At 49.1% G+C, this 16,355-nt stretch overlaps 1 protein-coding gene across 3 annotated transcripts in view; it reads right to left on the bottom strand.

Moving 5' to 3' along the window:
* Positions 1–16,040, bottom strand: part of LOC138804508 (type-1 angiotensin II receptor-like) — a 35,440-nt gene extending 19,400 nt beyond the window's left edge. For all 3 annotated transcript variants that reach the window (XR_011365283.1, XM_069988809.1, XM_069988808.1), the window contains exons 1-2: positions 15,952–16,040; positions 8,597–8,679 (exon numbers count right to left, since the gene is read on the bottom strand). The gene's annotated coding sequence lies outside the window, so the exon portion shown is untranslated. The remainder of the gene's footprint in view (positions 1–8,596; positions 8,680–15,951) is intronic.
* Between the last annotated feature and the right edge of the window lie 315 nt (positions 16,041–16,355).

Consider the following 16,355-nt stretch of genomic DNA (forward strand, 5'->3'; position numbering starts at 1 on the left):
TATAATCTCCAGTGTGATTCCACACATGAATGCATGAGGCCAGAGACCATAGGGGCAGGGCTAGGGCCCTCTGGGGGTCCCCACAGCAGATTAAACCCCCAAAGCCTTCTCTGTGCTTCATTCTTACCTGCAGGCCCATTTAAGTCTGCCCTCTATAGGTCAGTCGTAGCCCAGGTTTGGAACTTCCTAGAAACCTGGAAATGAGAGTTCCCTGTCGTGGGATCATCCTGATTAGAAAGGGTGAAAAGGGACTCTTTGCATACACACATCTGTGTGCACATATTTAAATGAAGTGGCTGCAAATATCCCAGACATAAAAGCTGTAATTTACTGGGGATGGTTCCAGGGTTTGTACGCCACAGATTCTAATTGCGCCTGGAGCATATGGAGGAAGTGGGACATGGGTCGCCAGGCGAAAGGGGGTGCTACCAGGCTCCTTCCACTTAAAAGGCATCATTGCATAATGTTTTTGCCACTGGACGGAAGCTCGAGCTGGTCCAGCACGGCTTCCCACTCAGCCCCACTCCTCCTTACTAAAACACAACCATTTGCAAGTGGAATCTGGCTCATCAGCCGGGCCCATGGCATAGGCTAATGTTTAACAGAAAGGAAAATAACCCATCCCAGCCATATATACATATATATATATATATATATATATATATATATATATATTCTTTTAAATGTGTTTTCTATGTATTTGCAGGCCAAAAAAAGTTGAGTATTTTATATAGATCTTGAAATTAAGATTTCAGAATACTAATAAATGTCTTTCACTGTTGGTATACAGAATCACAATGATTAATTCTGCAGTGGAATGAAATTTAATTCACACTGCAGGCCACATTATTGGAAGTAGCTAAGTTTTCTCTGTTTCCTGTTGCCGTTTCTGTCTGTGGCTGCTGGCATATGAATTAGCAACGTTTCTTACTGAAAATGAGACAGAAAAATAATCTTTTCTCTGTCCTGCACATCCCTCTCCTAGCCCCTCTTCTTCTATTATTCAAATGATGTTAGCTTATAATTCTGCCCAGTATGCGTATAACCTGTAATTAAATCCTAGCACAGTGTTCACTTACATGGAAAAAAAGTGCTTCGATTGTAGCAGTTAAATAGCAACAGTAAGATTTTAGGCACTGGATACTTGGTTGGGGAGAAATGGATGGAAGAAAGACAGTAGCTTGAACTCCACATTTGGGTTCGGTCTGTGCTTGACAAAGGGTGGAAACCAAATGTATTGTTGATTAGGAAGGGAAGCACCGTGAGTGGACAGACGGTGGTCCGCTCCGGTGCTCTCCACCCATAAGGTGTGCACAGAGCACAGCGGGGGGCTAGGGGCCTCCCGGGGCAGCTGTTAGCAGCGGGGCCGCCCAACGCCAGGGTCGCCCAAAGTTTTCAGGCTCAGAACTAGATCACAGCCTGGGAGGGCTCAGAGATGAGTCATTCTTGGAGCAGAGATTACTTTCCCCTCCTTATTTATTTAATTTTTTTTTGAATGAGAAGCATGTACCATTTAGGTATTTTGAAATCACTCTCTCTTTTTAATCTGGTCGATGACCTACATGTGAGATGCCAGAGACAAAACATTGGACTTAAGGAAGAGTCAACTTGAGAGGTGATATTTTTTAGAGCAGTTAAAAACTTGGAGGGCAAGAAGCTGCTCAAATTCAGGGAATCAAAAAGAAAAAAAAGCCCCATGAACTCGCCTAAGCAAGTCCGCTTGCACTCTCTCTCTGTCTCTCTGTCTCTCTGTCTCTGTCTCTGTCTCTGTCTCTGTCTGTCTCTGTCTCTGTCTCTATCTCTGTCTCTGTCTCTGTCTCTGTCTCTGTCTCTGTCTCTGTCTCTGTCTCTCTCTCTCTCTCTCTCTCTCTCTCTCTCTCTCTCTCTCTCTCTCTCTCTCTCTCTCTCTCTCTCTCTCTCTCTCTTTTCCTGGAGAGAAATCTGTGTGAAGGAGATTTGAAAGGAGTTGTGACTGGCTTGCTTTTTTTTTTTTAAACTTTTTATTTATTTTTTATTGTGAAAATACTGTACAGAGGGGTTACAATTACATGGGCAAGATAATGAGTACATTTCTTATCAAGCATTCTAGCCTATTTACAGGTAGAATCCTGGTAAAATTTCACTCACCTCACCTCAGTACCATTTGGATCTAGGACTAGAATTGCCTTATTTTACCTTGAAAGAAAGGATATAAGGAAATTGAACAGTGGCCAGATGCTGACTTAGAGGTGGAAAGGGTTTGTGAGACGGGCTAGACTTTGGCAGTCCAGTCTGCATACAGCAATTTCCGAGGACACTCTGCAGTTACAATAGCGGACCGTACCTGGGAGATTTGCCTGCACTCAAGATCAGGTCAATGCAGTCTAGCTTGCTAGTGTTTGCATAGGGAAGGAGCATACTCTTTGCTGGGTTCTGTATGGTGTGTTCTCAACATCCTTACAGACATGATGCCGGAAACAGGGGCACACCGGAAGTCCACTTCTGCCCAGTTAAAAATAAATGACTGCCTTTGTACTGTGAACTCTCCCTGGGACCTAGAATTCCACTCATACTGTTCATTTGGGTTATGTTGCAGTTTCGCAAACCGCTGGTAATTCAGAGCAAACCTCCACATCTTTGTTAAGTCAGCACAGCCCTCTCTCCATAGCCCCCTTTCTCGATTGGTGGGAGCAGGGAAGGATCATTCCACTATGAGATGGGGCAGATGAGGGAGGTCCCACCGAGTAGTTCTGTGGTGGGGCTGGGCTGGGGTCCTGGGGCCTGCAGGCCTGTTCCTCCCTCCCCTCCCTCTGTCTCTCTGCAGAGGTTAGTGGGTTCTCTAAGCACGAGCCAGTTCAATTTGCTGAAACAAAAACCACCTTGATAAGATACAGTGTGCTGCACAGTACAGCTGTGACCTGTGTTCAGAAAGTTCTATATTGATTGAAAGTTGTCCAAGTCTTTAAGGCTAAGAGATGAGTGAACACGACATTAAGTAAGTTTGCATCAACATATAGAATCCACACAAGTCACAGCTTCTCTTAAATTGCTAGTTTTGGTGGGGAGGAATTACTTTCTTTTTTTTTTTTTTCATGGAAAAAGCAAGGATAAACTAGGTTTTGTGTGGCCTGATATTTCTAATATTAAAAATGTTTCCTAGTAAAGAGTATTTAATTACTGATTTGCTCAAGTTTAGAGCAATTTGAAATATACTTGTTTAAGACCAAAACAGTAAGTAAGATTTTCTTATAATAAATAAGAATGAGGGTACTTGGTGCTGGTAGCTGACATCTTGTCAACTCAGCTACTTGGGCGGCTGAGATCTGAGGATCAAAGTTCAAAACCAGCCCAGGCAGGAAAGTCTGTGACTTACTTCTAGTTACCCACCAAAAAGCCAGAAGTAGAGCTGTGGCCAAGTGGTGAGCAAAAAAGCTGAGGGAAAGTGCCCAAACCCTGAGTTCAAGCCATGCCCCCACCACACACACAGAAATCACACTCTTTTCAACATCTTTCAGGCAACAGCACTTCCTAGCAATTACTAGAAACTGTGTCCTCCCCGCCCCTGCTCAGAGCACGGCACCTTTCCTGCTCTCAAATATCCCTGGTGGATGCTGTGAAGCAGAGGCTCACTGGAGACCGTGACATCACAGCCTATGGGGCCGCCAGACCCACAGACCCATATTTCTCCCTTGCCTCCATCTGCCGGAAATAGCAGCAAACTCTTTTGCCCAAGCTGGGAGGAGAGGAGCTGTAGAGAATCAAATTAGCAGGAGAGAAACTATTAGTCTTCATTTTCTTGTTTCCAACCTGCAAACACAGATTGTTAAATATGCCTGTTCCCTAATCCTCATTAGGGAATCTCAAAGAATTGCAGGGCACGTAAAAAGCATTGGGACAATGAAAAACATAATATCGGTAAAAAATGGCCCAAAGTCAGAATAGTTTGCTCTCATTCGGACTAGCCACAGTTTTTGTGTCTGTGAAATATTTCATTAAATGATTTTAATCTTGCATGTGGATGAACGGCACACATGGGATCCTAGATGGGTCTTTTTATGTAAGGGGGAAAAATTCTAGATGACATGATTGTGCAATCAGTCCTACCACTTATTAAGTACATTGGTGTATTGTATGCATCTAAGGAGGCAGAAATTTTACTAAAAACAGTCTTATGACAATGGTGTACAGCCTTGACTCTATTGCTTGAAGAGATTTTTTTTGTCAGGACCAGAGATACAGAACTAACAGTCAAATTGTAGGCAATGCCAGTGTGCCCCTGCTCACACCTGTAATCCCAGCTAATCAGGGTGTTGAGACCTAAGGATCTCAGTTCAAAGCTAGCCTGAGCAAGAAAGTCTGTGAGACTCTTTCCTCCAGTTACCCACCAAAAAACATGGAAGTGGAGCTGTGACCCAAATGTCAGTACACTAGCCTTAAACAAAAAAGCTCAGCCGCAGGCCCCTGAGTGGTAGACCTGATTTCTTTTCAGAACATTTCTTTTTAAAATCTGAAATTGGTAGAATATTTCACCCTATCTCAAGGCATTTTATTTATTTTTTTCAAGGCATTTTAAACATTATGAGCACCCAGGTTTTAAGATTACACCCCTTTCCTCTTCCACCTGCTGCATGAGATTGTAAATTGTGTTGAAACCAGAGACTTCTTCTTTTTTTTTTTTTTGCCAGTATTAGGACTTGAATTTAGGACCTCACACTTGGTAGGTAGGTGCTCTTTCTACTGAGCCATGCCTTCAGTCCTGTTTTGCTGCTTATTGTTGACATCAGTTCTTGTTTTTCCTGCCTGGAATGCTATCCACCTGTATGAGGCTTCCTGTCATAGCTAGGATAACGTTCATCCTCCATCCTCAAGCCACAGACCTCCCAATCTCAGCCTCCCAAGTAGTCAGGATTACAGGTGCTGGCCACTGGTACCCTGCCGGGCAAGACTCTTATCTGAGAACAGGTTGGTGGTGGGTGTCAGGAGACCCTCACTGAATGAACGACGGGACAAGCCATGCTGAACGTCCCCTTTGCTCAGAAGGATGTGCCCTGGCTAGATGCCGCTTTGATATTCCTACTTCAGATAGAGAGGAGAGAAAAGTTAGAGTCACCCCAGATCTGCTCCAGAGCTAATGTCTAGATCATGGTAGTTGAGTCTACCACTGGGCTCTGGGTAGTTAAGGAAATGTGTGCAGCCTCCAATAGGAGGCCTCGGGGAGTGGTGGGTCTGTGGGAAGGAGGGCTCACCTCAGGCTGTGCTCACAGGCTGGCCCTCAGATATGACAAAGCCTTCTCTAAATAAACCCTGTAGTCAGGACAGAGACGGAATTCTGTAGGCCGTGCCTTTTCCCCTCTGTTCCCTTCTCCTACAACATACTCTGGCTTGGATGTGTGCCTGGCTCCACATTCAGGACTTATCAAATCTAATTACATTTCCTTCCCAGTGAAATTGCCTGTCACCTTCCCCTCTTGGGAGAGGGATGGCCCCTCTCGAGCCTCCTGCATCTGATTATTGCAAACCTAATTGATTTGCGACATTGCATTAATAAAGTTAACTAAAACTAATTATATATATTGAATAAAAGTTTCCTGTGAAATGAGTTTTTGTATTTAGCTTAAGGGTGCTTAATTGCTAGCATGAATTGCTGAGAAAGTTAGTAGAAGCACTTTCTCTTGGGGTATATTATATCTATACATATTTATTCCCAGCCAGTATGGAATGCTGGGTGGGGACACATGGAAGCCAGAAAAGAAAAAAAAAGACTAAATATAGAAGATTTTGAAATAGCTCCCTATGAGGGTAAAAAATAGGTTATGTAAATCTCTTCCTAGATCTTTATGTTAAAGTACTTGTCATATTATCTTAAGGGATATGTTATGGAATCTATAAGTGAAATTACATTCTCACTCTTGAATTCAGGTATGTTTGTTCAAATTTCTCCATCTAATTATACTTAAATGCTGGGAGGAGTCCAGGGAGACATATTCTATGACTCAGTTTCCCTGAGCCTAGCTGATGTCAATAATTTCCACAGGACCATTTCCAGTGTTCTTTATTCATTGGGTTGTGTACAGATAAACACATTGTATGCAAAGCAGAGACAAGGATCCACAAACAGTTTAGGATTGGTCCATCAGCATTACACAATAATTTTATGGAGATGCTGTTGTCCTCTGTCATTAAGGACCAAAATTGACATTGTTGTGGGTCTGCTCAAGAAAATCTCCTGCTTCACACTGTTGAAGAGGACTCTCACTCTGTTCTTGTTTTTAAACACTGGTATTTGAACACTGAGCTTTACACTTGCTTGCTAGGCAGGCGCTCTACCCCTTGAACCACGCCTCCAGCTCTGACAGTTGTTCCATCCTGTGCCCTCCACCCCTTTCAGTCTCCCAATCTCACTGGAGAGACAAAGAGGCAACGAAGTGCTTGCTGCTGACCTAGGACTTTCCCTGAGTTCTCTAGGCCACATTCTGATCAAGAGACTACTCCCCTCCTCTCCTCTTCCCTCCCCTCCCCTCCCCTCCCCTCCCCTCCTCTCTCCTCTTCTCTTCTCTGATTTCAGCTGTCATGACCTTACTCATTTCTCTTTTGTCTTTTCCCCTTTTGAGACAGTGTCTACTATGTAGTCCACACCAGGCTTGAACTCAAAATCCTCATCCTCCCCAGTGCCTGGATTAGAGATGGGATCCACTATGCCAGGCCTGATCTTGTGTGCACAGTTATTCTGTGTTTTCCTGGAGTATTGATCCTCTGTGTCTGGAGGACACAGAATCACCTTGCCCCGAGGTCAGGGCTGCTGGGTGAGGCTATTCTATGTTCAAAGTCTGGAAAGGTGGGGAAGGCCTTGTTCAGTAACTGGCTGTCCGTACCAGGTGGGCAGTGTGTCATTGCATTCTGGGAGATCTTAGACTTTCCTGGCATGTAATAAATGACTGCATCACCTAAGTCTTCTTAAAAGTCTTAGACAGTAAAATGTTGGGAGAAGGTCACCACGCTTTTGGTATAAGCTAAAAGTTCTTGCTGCCAGCAACACACAGCCTCTAAATTTAGAAAGCGAATTCTCTTGGCCCTTATAATCATAAAAATGTTAATAGTCATTTAACCCCTATGTAGTACATGCAAAGCAGGTCCAGATGTACCATGTTCCGGTAAATATATTGTGGCTCTGTAGAGTAATTTTACTTGTACATTGCACTTTTTAAGAAATCAAGAACCTAAAACATTAGAAGAATAGCAAAAATACCAAATCCCTTATATTTAAATAGGAAAAAAAATATAGGAAAGGATGGATGAGAGCTCTAGCCCAGATAATTTAACACTAAGAAAATTAGAATTTCAAAAATACTTTAACCTTTCCAATTTGTGTATAAAGCACACAAATCTTCCCAGTGGCAATGAGAGTTCAATGTGTTACCAGCAACTTTGTTTCTAGAAGTCCTGTCCAACTGACCTTTCTGTGAGGAGGGACACGTTCTGTTTCTGTGTTGTCTACCGCCTACCCATGAGGACTCAGTGCTTGAATTATGGCTTGCCCAATGGAAGGACTGAACATTAAGTTTAACTTCATCATCGTTCACATTTGAATTTAAATGGCCATCTGGAGGCTGCCACATTGTATGGTTCAGACCTACAGATTTTTAAGCCATGAAATAAGGCTTTTCTTTTCAAATGTACTAATAACCAGGCTCTCCTCATTTGTCCTGAGATTTCAACACCAACTCTTTGGCCCTATACAAGCCTTGCAATGCTGTTTGCCCAGTGCTGGGTGAAATCGATGAGATCAGAGTTCTGTAGTCATAGACTGTAATATTTGAAAGGGGTACTATGGAATTCAGAAGGTCTTTCTGCATTTTAGTAGTGTTCCTGGCCTGAAATGGGGCCTTGATTCTTTTACAAGAACAAGGACGATGTTGCTAGTTTGTGGCAGAATTGGTAAAACACCTGTTCTTTAACAAACAAAAGTGAAACACGCTGTGTGTGTCCATCTGAAACTAGAAGGTGTGAAAAAGTTAAACATTTTAAAGTATATCTTCTTCAAAGTTTGGTTATTCTTAGTCAAAGTGTCTAATTATTTTGGAAGTTTTGTTGCAAATATGTGAATGTTAGAAACAGAAGACTTTGGAGAGATAGGAGAGGGAAGCTGGGCCCAGCCATGCATCTGGCAGGAAACAGGACGGGGAAGGTTCTGGGTTCACTGGTTCTCCAGTATGGGCCTCTGGGCATCATGCCTTTCCTCTCAGTTCTCATCTTGCCATCTTCCTAACTGGGATGCACATTTTATGGTACCATTGACTAAAACCATACCCAGTTCACACTTCACAGCCTAGCCCCATCTCCACAAAGCAGAACAACACATGCACACACAAAAAACCCCCCAAGACAACCCTAAAGACACCCAGGGAAAGCACTCTGTAGCGGATGACTATGTAGATTTCCAGGACTGAAGCAGTCCTGAAGAGTTTGTAACGCCAGTCTACAGAGTATTTTCCAGGAAGTGTCTCCCAAGCATAGACTTCAGCCGAAGTGAGAGGGGAACAATGGTGTGGGGCATCTTTGCTGCCCTCCATCCACCACTAGGCTCAGAGAGCATTCGTGACGCATAGGAGACACTCACCGGTGGCGACTTTCTGGACTGGCTTCAGGGACCTATTCTGATAAAGACCCAGCCATCTTAGGTCAGTCTGCCATACAGTAAATCTGCAAAAAAGAACAGATTGAAATGATTCATGAATGTTAGTGGAGTTTTCATTTGTTTTTAATTTACAGAGAAAGCATTAATACATTAAGAGTGTATTGGAAGAGAATAAAGTCATCTGTTTCACATCAAGATCATATTTTTCTATATATAGACTTGGATTGTACTTAATGGCTTCCTGGGACATATATACATGTATATATATATATGTAAACCAACACACCTATATTTGTATATATTATAATCTTCCCTTCTTCCCTCCCTGCCTCTCCCTTTTCTCTCTCTTTCCTTTGTCCTTCCCTCTTTCATTTTCTCTCCTTTTCTTTTCTTTTTTGGTACTGGAGTTTGAACTCAGGGTCTCAAGCTGGGTAGGATTTCCCTAGTTGTGAGTGAGGTCATGTTCTTTTTGTATTCTTGTTTTTGGAAGTTTGTTCTCTACTAATTTTATCAACCATCCCTTGGTTTCCTTTTCAATTGTTAGTCCCAGTTAAGTTACAAAAACTCACATTTGATGTGACACACAGAAAATAGCCGTCCCAGGTTTCTGGCTTATCTTGTTTATGGATCTTTAAGAAAACTATTAAACTATTCATTAATTGGTTATTTTTATTAGCATACATTAATTGTAAAGTGGGGCTTTAGTGTGGTATTTACAGCCCATATATAAATGTGCTTTGATCCAATTCATCTCATCTACAATGCTCCTTCTTAACCTTTTTCCTCCTCCCACTTCTTGAAATTTTTTGAAGGGTTTCCTTTCCTTATGCAAGTTTCATATGTGTACTTCTGTAAATATCTATCCTACCACCTTTCCTCCTCCCTGCCCATCCACTGGCTTCTTCCCAACAGCAGACCATTTCTGATGTAGCCAAATTCGTGATTTTTTTTCTCAGTAAATTTGGAAGTTTTCTCAACTAAGGTGTTTTTCAGTTGAAGAGTTACACAAGAAGACTGTATATAGGTTCCTTAAAAATACAACAATAACAAAAACCCAACTATATTTACCACCTTTACTAGGGTATGGTAATAAAGAGTTAACAGTGGTGCTCCAGGGCCTGAGGTCCAGAGCAAGTTATGGGGGAAGCAATAGAAAACCCAAGACAAATAGAAAGAACTAGGAAAGCACAGATTCACAACAGGAAATTTGGAAAGCACATGTGAAAAATAGAACCTGAAATGAAGAGCCCTCAAAACCTTGTTAAGATGGGTTGTGCGTTTTTTCCTGACATTTCTTTTCTGCTCTACGAATGTGAAGGCATTTTAAAAATACCTAAATGATTTTACTTACACATCAGTGCTAACCTAACAATTATTTTGGTTAGAACATGGAAAACCCAAGTCTGTCCTCCCGGGAACCTGGGCAAGGTCTATGAAACCACACAGAATAAATAGCACTCAGAACTATGACTCAATGGGCTGCCTTATTCACTTACTCTTAACTTGATGTTAAATATTTATATCAGCATATGTTATGTTATGTACAACATAGTTCCATAAAACCATGGCTGAAGTGACAGGACACTGACTAGCAAGCAGGAGGTTCTATGTTCAAAGCCCCCATGTGGCCCCAAATAACAATTAACTGTGATGATGGCCCTGGGGCTGCTCAGTCCTGTTGGCCCTCCTCTTATCTTCCTAGATCAGAGGTCAGGACAGAGTCAAGAAATCATGACTATGATCACATCCCATCCTCCCCCATTCCTGATGAGGTGGCAGCCGTGGCCGAGGGAAGGCTGAGGGCTGGGAGAGGACATGGCGCAATGTGTTCTGTATAAAACAGCATAGGGCTGGAAAAGGCACCAGGTGGCCCTGTCTGGGTGAATGGGCGCCCCTGTGCTAAGTCAGACTGTCGAGGCTTAGAACGGGAAAAATATTTGAATTGGGTAACAAGAATGCAGGTCACAAAGGGAACTTTGTAAGCACGTGGCATTCACTAGAAGAAATTCCACAAGGGTTTTCTACCAGGATAGAATGCCGATTCCAATTGTATTTACCAACGTTCATGTGTCCTTGTGCTCAGGAACACCAGTGGACCCCATGTGGCCCAAGGGAAGGGGAGGCCTGCTGACCCCCCCAGCCTGGTGAGCGCTGAGCACATCTATCTGCCTGGTAGGACGGAGTACGACGATGCCTGCCGGCTCTGGGCTCAGCCTCCCGGTGTGGAGGGGTGGGAGATCAGGGCTGACCCTGCCCTCCTCTCTCACTGCAAGGACTCACTCGCATTCCTGGTATGTGGGGTTGGTGAAGTTCATCAGGGAGAAACACCCAGGCTGCCCAGTGCTGATGTCACACCTCTCTCCTACATGATCTCAGGGAGCCCCCGCTCAGCCTCCCGTCCCTTGCCCAGCGGCAGTGCGCTTGCTCTGTCAGCACAAGAACCTCCGGCAGATCACTCTGACCTGAGCACTGTCACAAAACCTCATGCCCCGGGAGAAATGTTTCTGGAACTGACTCACTGGGGGGTCACTGGTTTGAAAACAGATCACCAGTTCCTCGGGGACTGTTCGGGACAGACATTCAGCTGTGGCTTTGTGAACTGTGTTTGTGGCAGGTAGACATTTACATTAGACGTGGAAAAACCAATACCCTGATTTGACTTGTGTTTAACTCTCTGTGACTAGAGAGAGACAACTGTATAACAGCAGAAGCACCCTTTGTTTGCCCAAGAGGTAAATAGTAAATCTTAGATAAGTTACGTGAAAATAGAGCACAAGTTAAGTTTTAGAAGTGTATTATTCTAGCCTAGCACAGTGGCTCATATCTGCAGTCTTGGCTGCTCAAGTGGCTGAGCCCTGGACACCCATGCCACATGGCTGTTCTGGGCAGAAGAGTCTGTGAGATTCCATCTCTAAAATCACCAGCAAAAAGCAGGCCTGGAGGCAGAGTGATGTAGTAGAAAGCCAGCTAAACAAACGAGTCTTCCTTCTAAACCCAAGCTCGACGGAGGAGAAGCTGAGATACCGGCATCCTCACACATAGTGAGAGTATACTTCAGGAGTTTGGGTGCACTGCCATACGTTTAGTATTTGTTTTCCAACTGAAACAGAAATTTCTAGAACTCTGCAATTTTTGCACAAATGTTATAAACCAAATGTTTTATAACAAAATGGTTTTTTTTAATACAAGTTTTTTAATACAAGGGGGATAGGATTTGATTTCACATTATCAGTTTAAGTAATTTCTCATATGATTCAGTTGCCTTACAAAGTAGGTGGCCGGTTGTGGAGCAGCTGCTGTGGGTAGCAGCTTGGAGCACACACTTCTGTTTACACCACCACATTCGGGCAAGCCCCTTAATCTCGCAGTTTCTTCGTATCACACCTGATAGAGTGAGGGCAAAGCAGTGAATGTTTTGGAGGATTGTTGTGCAGATTAAGTAAAGCCTGCATCTGGAGGACAGACACCGTGTCATCAATGAATAGTAACTTTGTTACTTTATTTAAAGGCCAAGAAACTGAGCTATAGGTTCTCTTTGCCGTCTGTTGAATTACCTGGGGCTTTTGTTAAGACATATTTTACTCAGTGCGTCTGAGTGAGGCACGGTCTGCTGACAGGGCCCCTGCTCCCCTTTTGTAGGATGATGGGTGTGGATGGAGGGATAAAGCAAGGGCTAGGGTGGAAGCTGAGCCAAGTTACTCTGCTCCCGAGGCAGTCCTAATATTCCCGCCTGACTTTCCCTTCAACACTACTATAACCCAGTGTGTTGATATGTCCAAAGTTGATCCATCAATCGATTTTTTTTTCTTATTGCTCTTTACCTGTTCCATGTCATTATTGCTTCAGATTACAAGATAGGGTTGATGGCTAATTCAACCATTAGTAAGACTGAAGCATTAATGTCATGTCTCTTTATTGTGTTAATAGGATAAAAATACCTAGGTGAGCCGGGCACCAGTGTCTCACATCTGTAATCCTAGCTACTCAGGAAATTGAGGCCTCAGGATCATGGCTCCAAGCCAGCCCAGGCAGGAAAGTTTATGAGAGTCTTATCTCCAGTTAACCAGCAAAGGATCAAGTGGTAGAGCACTAGCCTTGAACAAAAAAGAAACTGAGGGACAGCTCCCAGGCTGTGAGTTCATGCCCCTAGACTAGCACCTGTGTGTGTGAACACACACACACACACACACTACCCAGCTGAGATTGGATATATAGTCAACAGCATTTCTCCTCTAAAATGTCTGGATCTGAAAACATATTAAACATTTCTCATAGCTGTAACTGGAAATAACTAACCAGTGAATCAGCCAATCAAGAAAGAAGAAAACCACTGTTTTAATTTGCTAATCAAATGCCCCGACGTGTAGGACAAGGCCTCACTGTGGAAGGAACTGCAGCTTGAGGGAGAGGAGCAGTGGTCATTACGGAAGGGTCTGGAAACAAACACATGCCTGTCAGGGTAGAAGTCCTGCCTGGCCCCGACGGGCAGGACAGAGGAGGGACAGAGGAGGGGCAGGGTGGGACAGGGGCAGGACACAAGCAGGACAGGGGCCGGACACGGGCAGGACAGAGGAGAGACAGGGGTGGGCGTCTTCCGGCCCCATTCCCTTTCTAAATATGTGCCTAGCTTGACCGACCAGGGGACAGGGCAAAGGCCACTTTGACCCTCTGATGTGTGAGCCCTGGAAAACCCCCTGCAAGGCTCTGCTGCTATCCATGCGTTCCACAGGGAAGAGGCCTTCCCTACCCCAGGCTGATGGCAGGACGGCCATTGGAATCGGACAAGAACATGTCCAGACAGTCCAGCAACCCTACATCCTCACAAAGCCACAGGGGTTTACTTTCCCGTGCCCTGCCCCTCTGTTGTTTATTGTTCAGAGCCTTAACCTGAGGGCTCTAAATAAGATGGTGACCTAACCTGGGGGGTGATCAAGGCCCCTGGAAGCGTGCAAAGTCAGTCAGAAGCCACACGGAGCTGACCCGTGTAAAGTGGGTGAGGAGCTCGTGGAGCTGACCCGTGTAAAGTGGGTGAGGAGCTCGTGGAGCTGACCCGTGTAAAGTGGGCGAGGAGCTCGTGGAGCACACCCCAATGGAAGGGTGGTTCATTGTTTCGAGTTGCAGTACAGAGCGCATGGGACGTGGGCCTGAAGTGAAGGGCACACCTGCCACCTACCACCCGTGCCTGCCACCTGCCACTAGCACCCCGGGGTCACTCAGTACCGTGCAGACCAGCACCCTGGGCCCACACCCCAGTTGTGCAGACCAGCACCCCGGGATCCTCAGTACCGTGCAGACCAGCACCCCGGGATCCTCAGTACCGTGCAGACCAGCACCCCGGGGTCCCTCAGTACCGTGCAGACCAGCACCCCGGGATCCTCAGTACCATTCAGACCAGCACCCCGGGATCCTCAGTACCGTTCAGACCAGCACCCCAGGGTCCTCACCCCAGTACCGTTCAGACCAGCACCCCGGGATCCTCAGTACCGTACAGACCAGCACCCCGGGATCCTCAGTACCGTTCAGACCAGCACCCCGGGATCCTCAGTACCGTTCAGACCAGCACCCTGGGATCCTCAGTACCGTTCAGACCAGCACCCTGGGATCCTCAGTACCGTTCAGACCAGCACCCCGGGATCCTCAGTACCGTACAGACCAGCACCCCGGGGTCCTCACCCCAGTACCGTTCAGACCAGCACCCCGGGATCCTCAGTACCGTACAGACCAGCACCCCGGGGTCCCTCAGTACCGTGCAGACCAGCACCCCGGGGTCCTCACCCCAGTACCGTTCAGACCAGCACCCTGGGATCCTCAGTACCGTTCAGACCAGCACCCCAGGGTCCCTCAGTACCGTGCAGACCAGCACCCCGGGATCCTCAGTACCGTACAGACCAGCACCCCGGGCCCACACCCCAGTTGTGCAGACCAGCACCCCGGGGTCCTCACCCCAGTACCGTGCAGACCAGCACCCCAGGGTCCTCGGTACCGTACAGACCAGCACCCCAGGGTCCTCGGTACCGTACAGACCAGCACCCTGGGGTCCACACCCCAGTACCAACACCCCAGTACCATGCAGACCCGCACCCGGGGGTCCTCGGAACCGTGCAGACCCGCACCCCGGGGCCCTCGGAACCGTGCAGACCCGCACCCCGGGGTCCTCACCTCAGAACCGTGCAGACCCGCACCCCGGGGCCCTCGGAACCGTGCAGACCCGCACCCGGCCCCGCCGTAACGGGCTGGACACGGGCGGCTGCGTTAGACGTTGGTGTCTGAAGGCTGAGACCCAGACGCAGACCAGTCGCCCCCGGGCCGGGCCGGGCCTCTCCTCCTCCCGCGAAGGACGGAGGGCGCGGGGCGGGCCGCGGGCCGGGGCGCTGGCCCGCACCCAGCTCCGGGGAGCGCGCGCTGGCCGCCCGGCGGAGGGGCCCGGGCCCCGGCTCCCCAGGGCGGCCGCCCGGCTCCGGCCCGGACGCCGCCGCGACGGCGCGGGTCCGCGGGGTCGCCATCGACTCGGCCCGCGCGCCCAGCGGAGCCGGCCCAGCCCGGCCGGCCCGGACCCGGCGCGGCCCTGAGACGTCCGCCGGGACCCGGCGCCCTCGCCCGCGGCCCCGCGCCCGGATCCCAGCCGCCGCGTCCTCCCGCCCCCCGTGTCCGTCCCCGTCCCCGCGTCCCCCCGTGTCCGTCCCCGTCCCCCGTGCCCTGACTCCCGTCCCCCCGTGTCCGTCCCCCCGTGTCCGTCCCCGTCCCCCGTGCCCTGACTCCCGTCCCCCCGTGTCCGTCCCCCCGTGTCCGTCCCCCCGTGTCCGTCCCCGTCCCCGCGTCCCCCCGTGTCCGTCCCCGTCCCCGCGTCCCCCCGTGTCCGTCCCCGTCCCCGCGTCCCCCCATGTCCGTCCCCGTCCCCGCGTCCCCCCATGTCCGTCCCCGTCCCCCGTGCCCTGACTCCCGTCCCCCCGTGTCCGTCCCCGTCCCCCGTGCCCTGACTCCCGTCCCCCGTGCCCTGACTCCCGTCCCCCGTGCCCTGACTCCCGTCCCCCCGTGTCCGTCCCCGTCCCCCGTGCCCTGACTCCCGTCCCCCCGTGTCCGTCCCCGCGTCCTCCCGTGTCCGTCCCCCGTGCCCCGTCCCCCATCCTCCCATCCTCCCGTGTCCGTCCCCGTCCTCCCGTCCCCCCGTGTCCGTCCCCCCGTCCCTCCCGTGTCAATCCCCGTCCCCCGCCCCCCCGTCCCCCGCCCCCCCGTCCCCGTCCCCGTCCCCCGTCCCCGTCCCCATCCCCGTCCCCCGTCCCCCCCGTGTCCGTCCCCGTCCCGGTTCCCCGTCCCCCGTCCCCAGCCCCAGTCCTCACCGTCGGCGTCCGCCTCCACCGCCTGCGCTGCGCTCCGCGCGCCCCGAGCCCCGTCCCGCCCTGCGCCGCCCGAGCCCGGACCCGAGCGCGTTTATAGCGGGGGCGTGGCCGCTCCCGGAGGAGCCTGCGCGGGCCGCGCCCGGGCCCGCCGCACCCCACCCTCCCCACCGACCCTCCCCAGCCCGGACCCGGGCCCGCCCCACCCGACCCTCCCCACCGACCCTCCCCACCGACCCTCCCCAGCCCGGACCCGGGCCCGCCGCACCCGACCCTCCCCACCGACCCCTCCCCAGCCCGGACCCGGGCCCGCCGCACCCCACCCTCCCCACCGACCCTCCCCACCGACCCTCCCCAGCCCGGACCCGGGCCCGCCGCACCCGACCCTCCCCACCGACCCTCCCCCG

This window comes from Dipodomys merriami, unplaced genomic scaffold, assembly GCF_024711535.1.
Source record: "Dipodomys merriami isolate MVZ:Mamm:240054 unplaced genomic scaffold, mDipMer1.0.p SCAF_367, whole genome shotgun sequence".
Lineage (NCBI taxonomy): Eukaryota > Metazoa > Chordata > Mammalia > Rodentia > Heteromyidae > Dipodomys > Dipodomys merriami.